Source organism: Microtus oregoni, unplaced genomic scaffold (assembly GCF_018167655.1).
Source record: "Microtus oregoni isolate MIOR12 unplaced genomic scaffold, Mior012 000028F_ref0000031, whole genome shotgun sequence".
NCBI classification, from domain to species: domain Eukaryota; kingdom Metazoa; phylum Chordata; class Mammalia; order Rodentia; family Cricetidae; genus Microtus; species Microtus oregoni.
In genome coordinates, this window is record NW_024543087.1 from 22,705,698 (window position 1) to 22,721,916 (window position 16,219).

The 16,219-nt window shown below is 41.3% G+C and overlaps 1 protein-coding gene across 5 annotated transcripts in view; it reads left to right on the forward strand.

The window, feature by feature from the left end:
• Nucleotides 1–2,766: 2,766 nt before the first annotated feature.
• Nucleotides 2,767–16,219, forward strand: part of Ppp2r3a (protein phosphatase 2 regulatory subunit B''alpha) — a 153,214-nt gene continuing 139,761 nt past the window's right edge. For all 5 annotated transcript variants that reach the window (XM_041677106.1, XM_041677109.1, XM_041677107.1 and 2 more), the window contains exon 1: nt 2,767–2,921. The gene's annotated coding sequence lies outside the window, so the exon portion shown is untranslated. The remainder of the gene's footprint in view (nt 2,922–16,219) is intronic.

The following is a 16,219-nucleotide window of genomic DNA, read 5'->3' on the forward strand; positions in this document are numbered from 1 at the left end:
AAGAGAAGAGCTGGGGCATGGCAAAAAGATTAAGAGTGGATACTGCTTTTGTAAAGTACCTGAGTTTGGTCCCTAGGGCCCTCATTGGATGCTCACAACTGCCTGGAACTCCTCTTTAGGGGAATTTGATTCCCTCTTCTGAACTCTTTGGGCTCTTGCATCCACATGCCCATTCTCACAACCGGACATAAACATCTACACATACTTTTCAAATAATTAAAATAAATCATAACATGCAAGGAATGAAAAAGATTTAAGAGACTAGCCAAATTCTGGGGCTGAGAATTTGGTCCCATGCAAGAGTGCTTGCTCAGCAAGCACAAGGCCCTAGGTTCAATACCCAGCACTGATAAGTCAGCACATAACTAAAAATTTTTTAATGTAGAGAAAGAGATAGTAAAGCCAAATGCACTGTGAGGACTTTGCTTGGGTCCTGCATTTTAAAATAACTCATAAGACATTCATGGAAAATTTGAATGCTATGTCATATACCGTAATAATTTTATAATATTCTTTTTAAATGGGTCTTATTACTTAATGATCATAGTGAAATATTTACAGGCCAAATAATACTCTGATTTTCTTCCAAATAACCCAGGAAAGCAAAGAGGAATGTAAAGATGGAAAAAATTAGCCGTGGAATAGTAATTGTTAATCTGAGTAGGAGGTGCACAATGTTTCTTGTTCTTTCTGCGTCAGAATTTTTTATTTTATATATTTGCAGGAAAAATATTTGATATTTATCATTATTCCTCCTGGACATTTTTCATCATAAAATTGTTCAGATGTCCTCTTGCATGAGAAAATGTTTACTGCTCTCTCTCTCTCTCTCTCTCTCTCTCTCTCTACCCCAATGGAATTATGTTCAAGACAATTCCTCTAATATCATAACAAATTACTCATTTGTTCTCAAATTTCTTCATTTCTTGACCATAAGCAAAAACTGTATGTTCTTTCTTATCCAGACACCTTCCAAAGAGTCTGGGGCCCAGTAATTTGTGGGGAGTTGACAATTCACCGAGCTACCCATGGCAGAGGAACTAGTTCCATTGTATGGAACCAAATTTCCAGGCATGAATTGGGTCCTTTTCTGGAATGGGAGTTTTATTTATCTACTTTCCTATTTATTGAGACAGATTCACAGGTAGCCCAGGCTGGCCTCCAACGCGCTAGGAACCATGGCCAGATATGAACTCCTTCCTGTTCCTACGCCTCTGACCCAGAATCGCAGGCCTGTGCCTCTAGGCCCAGGAGGAACTGTGTCCTTCACGTTCCACTGAGACCAGGTAGAGAGGTGAATGCCCTGCCGGAGTCCTAAGGTAGAAGCTGGGAGGGAGGTGTTGAAGTCCTTTTGTGAGTCACGGTGTACTTTCTGTCCTTACTATCAGGACTGTTCTGTGACCTTTGCCACCTCTGTGTCTTGCTCTGCCTTCCTCACAGGACTGCTCTGACTCAGAGGAGAGACATTCTGTGTGAAAGGCCTTTTCAAATGGGAAGGCATAAAGTTGGGTGTGTAATGAATGATTTGTATTCTTTTTCTTCCAAGGCACCACAGACCATATTTTAGCTACTGGAAAGACTAACCTGGTGAAATGGTTCAGGAAATAAAGCCTGTTTGGGGAAATTTTACATACATTTTTCTTTTAAAAATAAAAAATACTTCTTGTAATCAAGCTTACACACAGCTACAGAAGGTGAAACGCTATTCATGCTGTTCACCTGCACCATACATAAATGTATAATGGATGTATTCACGTGTACACATAAGACACTTACTGGTGCCATGCTAAGAGCCGTCGACAGAAACAAAGGGACAAGCCATGTACCCAGAGCCTGTCCTCACAGCTGTCCTGTTCTTGGCTCTTCCTACATCTGTCTCTTCATCTCTCCCTGCATGTCACTCACACTGCTCATTCTCTTGACTGACCAACTTGTTTTTGTTATCTATATTCTTCTATAATGATTGACTTTCCAATTCAGAATTGAACGTGCATTATTTTTGTCATTGAGCTGCGATACTCATGTAGACCAAGTTGGCTTCAAACTAGCAATATAGCAAAGGATGACTTTGAACTTCTGGTTCTCTTGCCTCCTCTACCTCTGTAGAGTTGGAATTACAGGCTTGTGTCAACTCTCTCAGTTTATGTGATTTTATGTGGTGGTAGGCACTATACAAACTGAGCTATGTCCCTAGTCCAGCCATCCATTTATTTCCCAGTTTTAGCAAAGGCGAACCTTGTTTATTATTTTAGCTAGGGTCAAAGGTTCAGGCAGCAAGACTGCAAATGTTTCGGAACAATCCCATTAAGTTGTGCATTTGTTTTATGTAGTTTTGTTTATTTTAGCAATTTTAAAATTCTATTTAACAATACGTTTAAAAAAATAAATACAAATTCTTTTTTTCAAAACTCACACAGTTTGGGCTGAGCGAAAAAGAACGTGCAGGTGCGAGCTACCGCGAGGAGTGTAGACGGTAGTCTGGCTCACATAAACTCCCAGAAGGGTAGACAGTTAACGAAGAGGACAGTAAAAAGGGCAATAAAAACAATGATGGCCATCATAAAACGCATACTTTTAGCATGAAACTCCTTCGCCAAACAGGACGACTCGCCGTCTCCGTTATACAAAGCAGTGCACAGCGGCGGCTGCCGCCGCCGCGGCTCTCCTGGCGCCCCTCAGGGTCCCCTTTCTCAGGGGGACCAGGCGCGGCCAGGTGGGCGGGGCCGCCAGGTGGGCGGGGCCGGAGGGCGGGGCCGAGGCGCTGGCGGGTGGCTGGGCGGCTGGGCGGGGCGCACTCAGGCCTGGGCTCCTCACGCGCGGCGAAAGCGGCCCAGACCCCGCGCTGCGGGAAGCCGGGGCGGTGTGTGGCGCGTCGCTTGAGAGGCGAGGCAGCCGCGGAAGGAGGAGCGGCGGGCACTAAGGTAGGTGCACGGACGCAGGGCAGTAGGCCAGCTCTCTGTCTGCGCCCCCGGCCCGCGGCGGGCTGGCGAGGCCGAGGGGCGGCGCGCGGAGGCCGGGGCGGGCGGGGCCGGGGGCGGGGACTGGCCTGGCCGCAGGGGCCGCGCGCGGTGCGGGGACTCCGGGTGGAGCGCAGGCTCGCCGGAGGACTCCCGGGACCGGCGGCGGAGGAGAGCGCTGGCCCGAGTGTCCCGCCGAGAAGGCCGGGGGACAGGGTGACCGGCGCCTCCCACCTCGCGGGACGCCCGGCCCGGGAACTCGTTAACAGGAAAGCTTGGCAAGGCAGCAAATACCAGGGTTCTGGAAGAACTGAGAGTCACGTCGTTCTGCGCTGAGGCTTTATTTTCCTTCCCCGCCCCCTGCCCGACCTCGGCCAGACTTGGCCAAAGAAGGATGTGTCACCCGTTCGGGGCTGCGGGCGGGATCTCAGCCACTCGGGGAACAGGGGCACCTGAAACAAAGGTAGAGGGCGGCCGAGTGGCTGAGCTGCGAGGGCCTCGGAAGCTCCCACGGTCGCGCCGGCCCGGCCGCCGCCTTGGAGGGGCGTTCTCCTTGGGGACCGCTCGATGGAAACCAGCTGGCCGGGCTTGGAGTTGATGTTGCCTCGGAACTGTGTAGTGCTCACATTATTTCCATTCCTCCCACTCTGATAAAGCCTAAAGAAATTTTATCCTTCTCGATGCTCTGCAAATGAGGAGGGGTGGTGGTGGGGAGACGGATTACTGTTTGTAAATTATAAGACATTTTCTTTGTAGAAAATAGTTTGCAAACACAGAATAAACGCGTTAACACCCTAGCGAAGGGAATGCTTTGTAGTGCCTTTCAAAATCTAAGAAGAGTTCCTCCTCGGATCTTCATTTATGTACAAAACGTCCCCCGCCTCTTTGGTGCCAGGCATTTTTCTTTGTTCTTCTTTAGTGTCTGGCCTCAGTTTCTTGTAAACAGAGCATCAAGTCCAGGGACCCTAAAAATTGCCATACTAGGTCAGAGCATGGGTGTCCAGCTAAGCAGGCAGCAGACTCGTGTTGTAGTAAAACACAGGGCTTTTTCCTTGGCATCGTTAAAAATTATCTCAATTTCCTTCACTGGTCTCCATTGCTGAAAGCTTTTTTTTTTTTTAATAAAAAAAATCTACAGATGGCTTCTGATTTGCACGCGATTTATTTACGTTTATTGCATTCAAAAGGCTCTCTGGTCATTTCTGACAGACTTATGTCATGAAATACTGGGGGAGAGGGGACCTTGGATCTTTTATGCAATCTGGAAGCTCAGATCAGGAATACGAAGTTTTGGTGCGTTTTGTTTGTTTGTTTTAATAGAAAGCCTTTGGAGAAGTCTTTACCAGGACCAGTGTTGTTATTGGATTCAGTGATAGCTTTATACACTGACAGCCTGAAGAGTAAACAGTTACTGCTTTACTTCCATGCATAAGATTTGCACATTGTAACTGTCACTGTGCTTAGCATTCTACATAGCGAAGGGGCTGTCTGACTTTATCTTGGTCTGGCTGTGAGGTTCAGCGAAACCAAGTATCCTGAGAGAAAGGAAGTTTTGCCTGAGCAGGAAGAGAATAAAGGGGTTGGGCGATTATGGAGTACAGGATATTTGAAGGTGATAAACTCAGCGACTCAGTTCTGATCAGGATAGTTCCAAGTGATCTGGCCTTTGTCAGCTTTCAACAAGTAACTCAAGCTTTTCAACTCTTCTTGACAGTCCTTTCAGTCACCACCCCCACCACCCCCAACAATAGTAACAACAACAAACACCACACACACACACACACACACACACACACACCGCCAGAGCAAGGAGTAGGATTGACTTTTAAGTATTGCCTATCAGGGTTTCTCATCCATGGTACTATTGACATTTTACATCAGATAATACTTTGTTATGGAGGGCTAGCCTGTGCAATAGAGGATGGTTAGCCACGTTCCTGACTTAGAATCCTAGCTACACATATACTTAATGACAATCAGAAGCGCTTCTAGACCAGTGGTTCTCAACCTTCCCAATGCTTCGTCAGTTAAATATGGTTCCTCATGCTTTGGTGACCCCATAAAATTATTTCATTGCGGCTTCATAACTGTAATTTTGCAACTGTTGTGAATCGTAATATCTGTGTTTTCTGGTGTTCTTAGGTAACCCTTTGAAAGGGTCATTCGGCCCCCAAGTTGTATCCCCCAGAAAGGGTCACGTTTTCCATAGTTGAAAACTACTATTGTAAACTGACTGTTTAATCACAGTAAAATGACTGTCCTTAATCCCAGGACTGCATTGCCCTTGTTTGCTGATGTGTTGACTTTGTCTGCTTTCCTAACCTTAGGGCAAGAGAAGTCGCTCATTTTATATGTGGCAGCCTACTTTGTTAACTGGATGGCAGGTTAGGTCTAGGAAGACAAAGATAAAAGCAACTGGTATGATATCTGCATTTCTGGTCTGTGTAGTCTAAAAAGGTAACTGGTGTAAACGTGTAATTATACAGTTATCTCATTACAGCTGTGTTAAATTCTGAAAGGCGAAGTACAGGTTTCCCTGAGTACCTAAAATGTTCATCTTGACCTAGTCTGGAAACTGAGGAATGTTTCTTTGGGGGAAGTAACATTTGCGATGGACTCAGAGGATAAGTACGGACTTGCTAAGTAAAGCTTGGGGGACAGTATTCTACACAGAAGGAAGAACTGTGAATCCTAAAAGAATAGTTTTTTCTTGGGAACCCAGAAGCTAGTATGGCTGGAACTTGAAGAGTTAGGGGCAGAATGATATAAAACGAGTAGGGAAGTAGGTGGAAGCTCTCTGCTACTGATTGATTTCTCAGTCCAGCCGACCTCTAGACTCATGCAGGGACTTAAACCAACAGTGTTGGGCCTTCCTCCAGGTCCATTATATCACAATATCTTCTGTTCAGCCACTATTTCCTCTATGCCTCTGAATAGATAGACAGTGGTAATAGTTTTGTTTACCATTCTGAACTTTTTTTTTTGAATAGGCATCCTGTTTACACAAATGGTAACACACTGTGCTCTGTTATTTTAACAGTCCCTTGGGAATTTATCCATTTTGATGTATATGTTCTCCTATTGATGAGCATGTAAATGTTTTTAATTTATTATAAAGAGCACTGTAAATATGCCAGTTCATATGTGTATGAGTATACTTGTGGGGTAAATTGATAGAAATAAGATTACTGGACCAAATATGTTTGTGAAAGATCATCATATGGAAAAAATGATTTGAACAAGGTAGCTAAAACATTAAAAGATGACAACTGGGACTGGGATGATAGCAATAGAGCTAGAAAGAAATACATGTATGTATGAAATGTATTTAAGAGTCATGGTTGATAGGATTTAGAACAACAGTTCTCAACCTGTAGGTCAAGACCCCCTGGGTCTTCATATCAGATATTCTGCATAGCAGATATTTAGGTTACTATTAATAATAGTAGCAAAATTACACTATGAAATAGCAATGGAATAATTTTGTGATTGGGAGTCACCACAACATGAGGAACTGCATTTAAAGGGTCACAGCATTAGGACATTGAGAACCACTCATTTAGAAGATAATGGCACAAATGTTAAGGGTTAAAAAAGAACCATCCTAGGATGAATTCCAGAGCACTAGTTTGCCCAAAACTGTGAATAGTGGAGTTGTTACCTGAAATAGAGGCCATCAAAAGGGATAGTTTTGAGGTGGACATAAGTCATCGTTCTCATTGGGATGCTAAACTTTCATTTAAACATGTCATGTATGCACTTGACAGTTCAGAACACATGGGGGGAAAAGCATAGAACTGGAGACATACATTTTTAGGTTTAAGTTGAAGTGTATGGGTGAAATTAGTCATTGTAGAGGTTTCAAACCAACAGGCCAGTGTCGAATCTTCCCACCGATGATTTACTTTGTACATGAGGTGGTTTCATCATTAATTTTGCTCTAGTTGCCAATATGTTTAAATCAAGATTTTTGAAGAGAGAGAAAATGAATGACATGTTAAGCTCTTTCTTGTAAAGCAGCAGTGATCAGAGGTTAAGTCCCAACTGGCCCCAGTCAGCCACACCCTAAAACTTCTGCCTGCCCTGCTTTGCCTCTGCCTCTGTATTTGCAAGTGAGTGTGTGTGCACATGTGGAAGTCAAAAGATGACTTTCAGAAGTTGGATATCCTTGTTGATGGAGGGTCTTTGTTGATGTAGGGTCTTTCAGGAGTTGGATATCCTTGTTGATGGAGGGTCTTTGCTGTTTTTCCTGTGCTGCCACCTCTAGGCTTGGTGGCCCATGAGCTTTCTGGTGGTTTTCTCTGTCTCCATCTCCCATCTGACAGTAGGAGTGCTGGCACTGAAGATGCATGGAGATGTTCCACACAGTTCTGAGGATCAAACTCAGGCTTGAGTACAAGTGCTTTACCAGCTGAACCAACTTGCTGACCTAATGCTGTGTGATTTTGAATGTATGTATAATCCCTGGTCAAGGGAGAGTGTGATTTTCTTCTTGGATTTACATTGGAAACACTGAATAATTTTAAAAAAAAAAATACTAATGCTGGGGTTGAGGAGATAACTGCACAAGTATGAGGACCTGAATTGGAATCTCCAGTGTCCATGTCAAAATCTATGCATGACAGTACAGTCATCAGTAACTCCAGTGCTGTGACAGAGACAGGAGGGTCACTGGAGTGTGCTGGCCACTAGCATGGCTCCCAGTTTAGTGAGGGACCCTGTTGACCTTTTCTGGCTTCTCTGTATAAACATGGACACCACACCAGCATGCATATGTGCATATGTACCACATATACTCCCCTGAACACATTTTTACACACACACATACACACTTTAAAAAAAAAACTAATGCTGAGGTTCATCTGAGCAATTTGTTTGTATTTCGTCTTAATTGCAGTGTTGGGTTTGTTTGTTTTGTGTGCTTGTGTTGTGTGGTGGTAGTGGTGGTATTTTGGTTTTGTAGTCAGTGTCTAGCCAGGTAGCTCTGGATGGCCAGGTACTTGCTGTTGAAGTACTAGATGGCTTCTAAGTAGCAGTCTTTTTAGTGCTGGCAGCCTTGTCTAAATGCTCCTCAGATGATTCCACTGACTAGTGGAAAGAGAGCCACTGACCCAAGATTAGCAACAGAATGGAAATGGGCTCAGAATTTTGGTGTCTTGTTGTTGTTGTTGTTGTTGTTGTTTTAGAATAAGATAATGAAAAGTAAATAGGAAGATACGATGAGGTGGCACCTTGCTTGATATTAGGTATGTGACAACTGAATACATACTATGGAGTTTCTGATTCAATTAGGCAGAAAAAGTTGGTTTGCATGTAGGCAATTGCACTGTACTTAAATGAGATTTTTAAAAGTAAACTATACTTGCAGCTGGAGAGATGAGTCAACACCCAGATGCCAGTTCACTATGACTCTAGTTCCAAGGGGTCCAATGCCCTCTTCTGGCCTCCACAGGCACCAGCACACACATGATTACATGTACATTCAGGCAAAATACCCATACACATATAACAATAAATGAATAAAATATTTTATAATAGTAACACATATTTGATCTTTGTTTTATATGTTTTCTTTAAAAGTTTAATTGTAGTAGCCAAGCAGTGGTGGTACACATCTGTAATTCCAGCACTTGGGAGGACTGAAACAAATCCAGGACTACCAGAGTTGTTACACAGAGTAACCTTGTCTCAAAAAAAAAAAAAATCTAATTGTAGTTTAGGGTATGCCATAAAGGCAAAAAAAGATAGTGCTTCCCTAAAGAAAAAGTAGTTAACTGCACTGAAAATGATCTGTTGAACTTTGGAAGATGGACGTCTTTGTCCTCAGCAAGAGCCATTCTGGAATGGAATAGGTAGAAACCAGACTGAAATAAGTATACCCTAAGAAAATAATGAATGTTCAAAATCATCTTTGTCTCCGTGCAGTGTGGATTGAACTCAGGGCTTTGCACATGCTCAGTGCTCTACCTCTGTGCTTTATTTCCAGCCTAGATCAACAAAGATTTCAAAAAGTTTATCTGAGAAGATGTGGTAAGGGAGGGGCTGGTATCTATGGCTATGTAGCAGATACTCAGTATGTTGAGTACCCAAACACTACTGACTTCTCAGAGAAGTAGCTAGACAGTCCCGGATCACTTGTCTCCCCGTTGTAGAGGGGGTTTTCTTTGCATTTTGTTTTGAAGACTGCTTTTCACTGATGAGGTATTTTTCTAGGACCTGAAGACTCCTGAAGGACTTGTTTTAGATGTTAGTAATTTGGCTGTAAGTCTCTTGCTTATCTAGAAAGGCAAGAGTTTCTAAAGGCCAGTAGTGATCTGGGCTCCAGTAACCCTGACATCATCCTTCCATTCAAGTGATGAACAAAAACCAGATTGTTTGCATATTAAAAATGGAGTATTTGGCTGTGCTAGGAAATGTGTGTTTGTCAGATTCCCAGGAGCAGTTTTGCAGTATTTTTTTCCAGTTAACTTGATATTAGAACTTGATTTTTCCAGTTACATACATGTAAATATTTTCATTCTTTGAAATCATTATCATTGATGGGGTGGCTGTAAATTGGAGGTGCATGCCCTCGTTGAGATCAGAGAGAAAGAGAACTGAACACACTTTGGTATCAAAAAGACTTGTGAAAACTGAGCATGATGGTGCAGGCTTTTGATCCCAGCACTTGGAAGAGGGAAGCAGGTAGATCTTTGTGATTTCAAGGTCTGCCTTAGTCTACACCAGTTCCAAGCCAGACAGGGTGGAAGAGTGAGACTCTGTCCAGAAAGAAAGAATGGGAGGTGGGAGAGAATGTATAAATGTTGTACTGCTAGTATTCAGAGTCACTGTTTAAGACCTAGTAATGCCACTTTTGGGTATATATCCAAAGGATGCTCAATCGTGCCATAAGGACATGTGCTCAACTATGCTCATAGCAGCATTGGTTGTCATAGCCAGAACCTGGAAACAGCCTAAATGCCCCTCGACCAAAGAAGGGATAAGGAAAATGTGGTACATTTACACAGTGGAGTACTACACAGCAGAAAAAAATAACAACAGCTTGAATTTTGCTGGAAAATGGATGGAGCTAGAAAACATCATTTATAGTGAGGTAACCTAGACACAGAAAGACAGTTATCATATGTACTCATTCATAAGTTGTTTTTAAACATAAAGCAAAGAAAACCAGCCCGCAAATCACAATCCCAGCGAACTTTGACAATAATGAGGATACTAAGAGAGACTTACATAGATCTAATCTACATGGGAAGTAGAAAAAGACAAGATCTCATGAGTAAATTAGGAGCATGGGGACCTGGGGGGGGGGGGTTGAAGGGGAGGGGAGAGGTAGGGAGAGGAGCAGAGAAAAATGTAGAGCTCAATAAAAATCAATAAGAAAAAAAGACTGGTTGTCATGCAAATGAATATATCCATTCTATTTCTTCTTTATTGGCGATCTTAGTCTGGCACGGGAGGTTTTAAAGGTCAGTTTTAATTGAGTGTGTCTAAGAGTTGCAGTCTTCACAAAAACATAACAAAATAAGCAAACAAAAGGCACAGAAAGCATAGAAAGTGGGAAATGCCAAAGATTATTAGTGAAAAATGGTGTTTATTCATTGAAAGCATAAACTTTATTACTGTACTCTTTTGCACATAGAAATAGTATCTTGTAGGGATGAGACCCACAGCTATCACTGATATATCAGTTAGATGGATAGTATAGATGTGGGGGGTTTTGTGTGTGTATACCATACAGTATATATAAATACTACACACACACACACATATATATATATATAGGATGGCAACATATATATGAAGCAAACATAGCTTCAATAAGATTTGTACCAAGAATCTATTATTAGAAAATAATTTTATTTAGAAATTTGTATGTACGTTTGCAGCAGTGAGAATTCTCACATAAAAACAGTGGTTAGGTACCATACCTGAAGGGTGAATAGCCATTGCTGATGCAGTTCTCCTGTGGTGTGTGGAGGAGCATGGGATGAGCTGAGTCCTTAGACTAAGTTCTTAGATGCAAGGCCTGAGTTCGTAATTTTTTTAAATTGAGGTGAAATTAATTATTTTAACTGGTGGTTTTCGATAAATTTACAGAATTTGCAAATACCATATCTAATTCTCAGATATTTTCATCACCCACAAAAGAAACTCTGTATCCCACTAGGCAGTCATTCTCCATTCCTTTCTTTCCAAATTCCTGGCAACAACCATTTTTGCTTTCTATCCTAAACATTTCATAGAAACTGTGTGTGTGTGTGTGTGTGTGTGTGTGTGTGTGTGTGTGTATGTATGTGTGCGTGTGTGTGTGTGCATGTTCTTTCATTCAGTGCAATGTTTACAAGACTCATTGCATGCCATAGTGTATGTTAATACTTCATTTCTTTCTCTGGTTGAATTATGAATTTGCCACACTTTGTTTTCATCAGTTGGTGGCATTTGGGTCATTTGTACTTTCTGGATCTTCTAAACTGCTGTTAAGAGGATTTGTTTACAGGTTTTGTTTAATACCTATTTTCAGTTCATTGGTATGTAAAGGTAGATAGAATTGCTGGACTATATGGTAATTCTTTTGTTTAAGGTGTTTGATTTGTGGTATTAAGGATTATTTTGAGGAGCTGGTGCACGCTAGGTAATAACTCTGTTTGGTTAAATTGTCAGCCTTTGAGTTTTTTAAGGAACCACCAAACTGTTTTCCACACCAGTATCTGAAAATTCCCTGAATCCTCTCTAACACTCGTTATTTTGTGTGTGTTTCTTTGTTGTTGGCAGTGGTAGTCCTGTTGTTTTCATTGTTTTAAGTTGTAGACATCTGCCCTACTGGATTCAAGTAGTTTCTCAGTATGGCTTTGATTTGCAGTTACATAATGACTTGATGGTATAGAACAGCTTTCATATATTTCTTGGCTATTTGGTATTTTCTTTTTAGAAATTTTTATTGAAGAAAAATTTCTTTTGCTTATTTTTAAATTGTGTTGCCTTTTTGTTGTTGAATTATAAGAATTGATTATAGGGGCCTGAAGAGATAGCTCAGTGGTTAAAACACTTGGGGTGCAAGTACCCTAGTACTCATATAAGTTATAATTACAACCTTAGAGTGGAGACAGGATCCCCAGGACAAGCTGGTTATGAAGACTGACTACATTGATGAGCTCTGAGTTTGAGTAAGAGATCCTACCTAAAAACAATGAGGTGGGGAGCTGGAGAGATGGCTCAGTGGTTAAGAGTTCTTACTGCTCTTGCAGAGGACCCAGGTTCAGTTCCCAGCATCTACATCATAGCCCACAATCAACTGTAATTCTAGCCCTCTTTGCATGCTTGCGCTGCATATAAACTCATTCAGACAAGCACACATATACATAAATAAATTTATTTATTCATAAATGAAAATAAATGAAAGATAAATTAAGGAAAATTCCCAGAAATAGCTTGAGGCCTTTGTATGCACACAGACACCTGTGTAAATGTGCTCACACACACAAGTAAAAGGACAAGAAAAAGGACAAAAGAGTTGATTATACATTCTAGATATTAGACTTTATCACATATGTGATTTGAAAATCTCCCGTTTTGTGAGCTGCCCTTTCACTGTCTTGATAGTTGCCTTTGCGGAAAAGAACTTAGTTCTTTTCTATTGTCATTGCCTTTATGCTCTTGTCACCATCAAGATCACATTAATTTACCCCTATAGTTTTTTCTACAAGTATGTAATTTTAGTCTTTACATTTCAGTCTAACCATTTTGGCTTACTTTTGTATAGGAAGTGAGGCCCCTCTTCATTCTTTTGCAAATGGATATCCTGGTGTCTGGTACTGTTTGTGGGAAGAGGCTGTGTGATGGTATGCACGTCTCATGCTGGCTTCATAGTCATTAAACAGGGGCCTCAGATATAGGAAGTTGTTGGAGAGATGATATTATATATCTAGAACTGAACATATATACTTAAAAGGGATTTGTCAAATCCTGTCTTTGTTCTCAAATTATGGGATGTAGTTGGACTTTCCTTTGGATTGGCAGCTCACAAAAAATGACACCAAGACTTATTATTAATTATGGAAGTTCGGCCTATAGCTTAGGCTTGTCCCACTAGCTCATAACTTAAATAAGGTGTAGCCCATTTATATTAGTCTACATTTTGCCTTATGGCTTTTTAGCTCTCTTTCATCTTTCACCTCCTGTTTCCTCTCCATGTCCTCTGGTGTCTCTATCACACCAAGATTCATCACCTCCCTCTCTCTCTTCCCAGAAGTCCCATCTAACCCCTTCCTGCCTAGCTACTGATCATTCAACTCTTTATTAAACCAATCAGAAGGCATCTTGGCAAAGACACATCTTCACAGTACAAAAAGATTGTTCCACAACATTGGGACATCTATTTTAGGTGTAAGGGTCTAGGAAGTTTTCAGTCATAGCAGTAAAGTAAAAGGCCAGATTTCCGTATTGAACCAAGAACCCTAATATTTTACTGTATTTTCTAGAAGCTGCTTCTTGATAAAATATCTGATGACTTCAGTCAATCAACAAATATTCACTTAGTAACTTGTATATGCCAGGTACTGTGTTTTTGTTTTTGTTTTGTTTTTGGTATTGGAAATGCAGTACCTTGTGATACAAGGTGCTGTATTCGCCAGAGTTTCTTGGCTCTATCGAAATCTTTCTAACTCTTATCCCTTCCACAGTTATCCAATCAGTGACTCTTTTTTTTTCTTTTCTTACTAATTAGGCCTTGAATCTATACTAATTAGGACTCTTCTCCACTGATGTCCCCTTGCCAAACTAGTTCAACACTAACGTTCACATTGCTAACCAGTGAATGAATCAGTTCTCTGTCTTCCTTCAACAGCATCTTACACTGTTAGTTTTTTTGTTAATGCTTTCTTCACTAAACGTATAACACACTTCATCTTTACTTCGTCTTACCTTACTAAGGCTTTTTTCCACTTCAGCTTTCCCCCATAGTTTCTCATTATCTTTCTAACCTCTGAAAAGTTGAAGGCTACAGAGCTTTATTTCAAAGCTACATTTCCAATAACCTATCCCATCTCAGTAAAAAGTAGCTTCATTATTCTAGAAGCCCAGGGCAAGAACCCTAAGTCACCTTTGATTCTCTTACATTTTATGTTCAATCTGTCATCTGTCTTGTTGAATCTACCTTCAAAGTGTTGAGTCATTAGATTAAGTCACTTTCTACTATCTTCATTGTTTCTGCCTTGCTCAGACCAGTGATTCTCAACCTGTGGGTTGTGACACTTTGAGGTCACCTAAGACCATCAGAAAACATAGATATTTGTATTATTGGTGCAAGGAGTGGGCCCATTTGTTCTTCCTGGCCGCACGGCTAGCTTAGCCCCAAAATAACCACACAGAAATTGTATTAATTAAATCACTGTTTGACCTTTTAGTTCTAGCCTCTCATTGGCTAACTCTCACATCTTGATTTAACCCATTTCTATTAATCTTTATATCGCCACACAGCAGTAGCTTACGGGGAAAGATTCGGCATGTCAGATTCTGGCAGCTCCAAGGTGTCTCTCCTACTCCGCCTTTCTTCCTCCCAGCATTCAGTTCTGTCTCCCCCACCTGCCTATCAACTAGGCCAAGGCAGTTTCTTTATTAACCAATAAAAGCAACACAAAGACAGAAGGACCTCCTACACCATATTATGATTCATGACAGTAGCAAAATTACAGTTATGAAGTAGCAATGAAAAATAATTTTATGGTTGGGGATCACCACATGATGAAGTGTTTTTTTTTTAAAGATTTATTTATTTATTATGTATACATTATTCTCAGTGCTCTGCCTGCAGGCCAGAAGAGGGCACCAGATCTCAATACAGATGGTTGTGAGCCACCATGTGGTTGCTAGGAATTGAACTCAGGACCTTTGGAAGAGCAGGAGGTGCTCTTAACCACTGAGCCATCTCTCCAGCCCCTGATGAAGTGTTTTTATTAAAGAGTGGTAGCATCTAGAAGGCTGAGAACATTGCTCTGCACTATTCCAATACCCTCTTTTTCTTGATGTGTCCCTTCTCTTCTACAAACTGTTACTAACTCAGGAACAATAATTTTCAGTGCTCTGTGGAAAGTTAAATCCTCTCCTCCTAGGCTTTAGGCTAACCTTTAAGGACCACTAAGCCCCATCCCCTCCACCCCGATCACACACGCCTGTATTATTCTGACTTCATCTTCTATTCTCCTTTGTGGTTGTTTTTGACTGAGTCACAACACCCTTTTCCCAACATGCCTACCTCAGACCTTTGCATTCTCCCTAATAGAGCTTTCTCTCTCGTTTCCCTGGGATCTTTGTCCAAGTCCTCTCTTTTCCTAGAAGTTCCTCTCTTCTTCTTCAGATTGCCTCTCAGCACTCTAAGGACTCTGATGGTTATTCTCTCTGCCCCACATCTGAGATGAGTGCCTGAGGTTATCCCTCTTCTTGTTGTTTGTTTATTATATTTTGATTTGGGGTTTTGTTTTTCCTCCAATAACAGGGTCTCACTATGTAGCCCAGACTGGCCTGAAACTCAGTTACCTAAGTGCTAGGATAATAGGTGTGTGAATTCTCCTTATTTATTTACCTATCTTTAACTGTCATTTAACTGGATTTAAAAAATTAAAAACTTCCTATCTATGAGATCAAAACCTAAAAACCAAGATTAGTGGCTATGAGTGGAATATGCCATTAAAACTGTAGATAGCATAGCAGGGCACAGTTCTTTTTATTTGTAGTTCACAGGTGTATTCCCTATTTTACAGTTGTGAGGACTGAGGCCCTGAATGCCATTGAGAGTAGTACTGATGTATTATTGCCATACTATGTCCTCCTATAAGCTCTATGGCTCGGGGGTTAGCATTTTGTCTCCTCTGAACTTGGTGCGTCTTAACAACCTTAGTGCTTTTCTGGCAGATCTGGTTGGAACCCTTTGGTGAGTACTCCTAAAGTAAATAGAGGCCCACACCACCTGGATGTGAGTATTAAAGGTAGGAGAGGGTCTGACATAATAGGAAAATAATGTGTTGAGCAAGTTCAGAAACATCATCTGAGCCAGCATTTGTCCAAACCTGCAGGCTTCTATATGTGCCTTCTGGTATGTTATAAGAGGTTGTAGTATTTTCTCTTGATTTATTATATTTAAAAATAATTCATTATTTATTTAATTTTTCAATTTTTAATACATTTCCTTTTTGTGTGTGAGAGTGGATAGGTAGATTTGACTGTGTGCCTGTTAGGGGTCGTGGTATGTGCACATACAGCATCCAGTA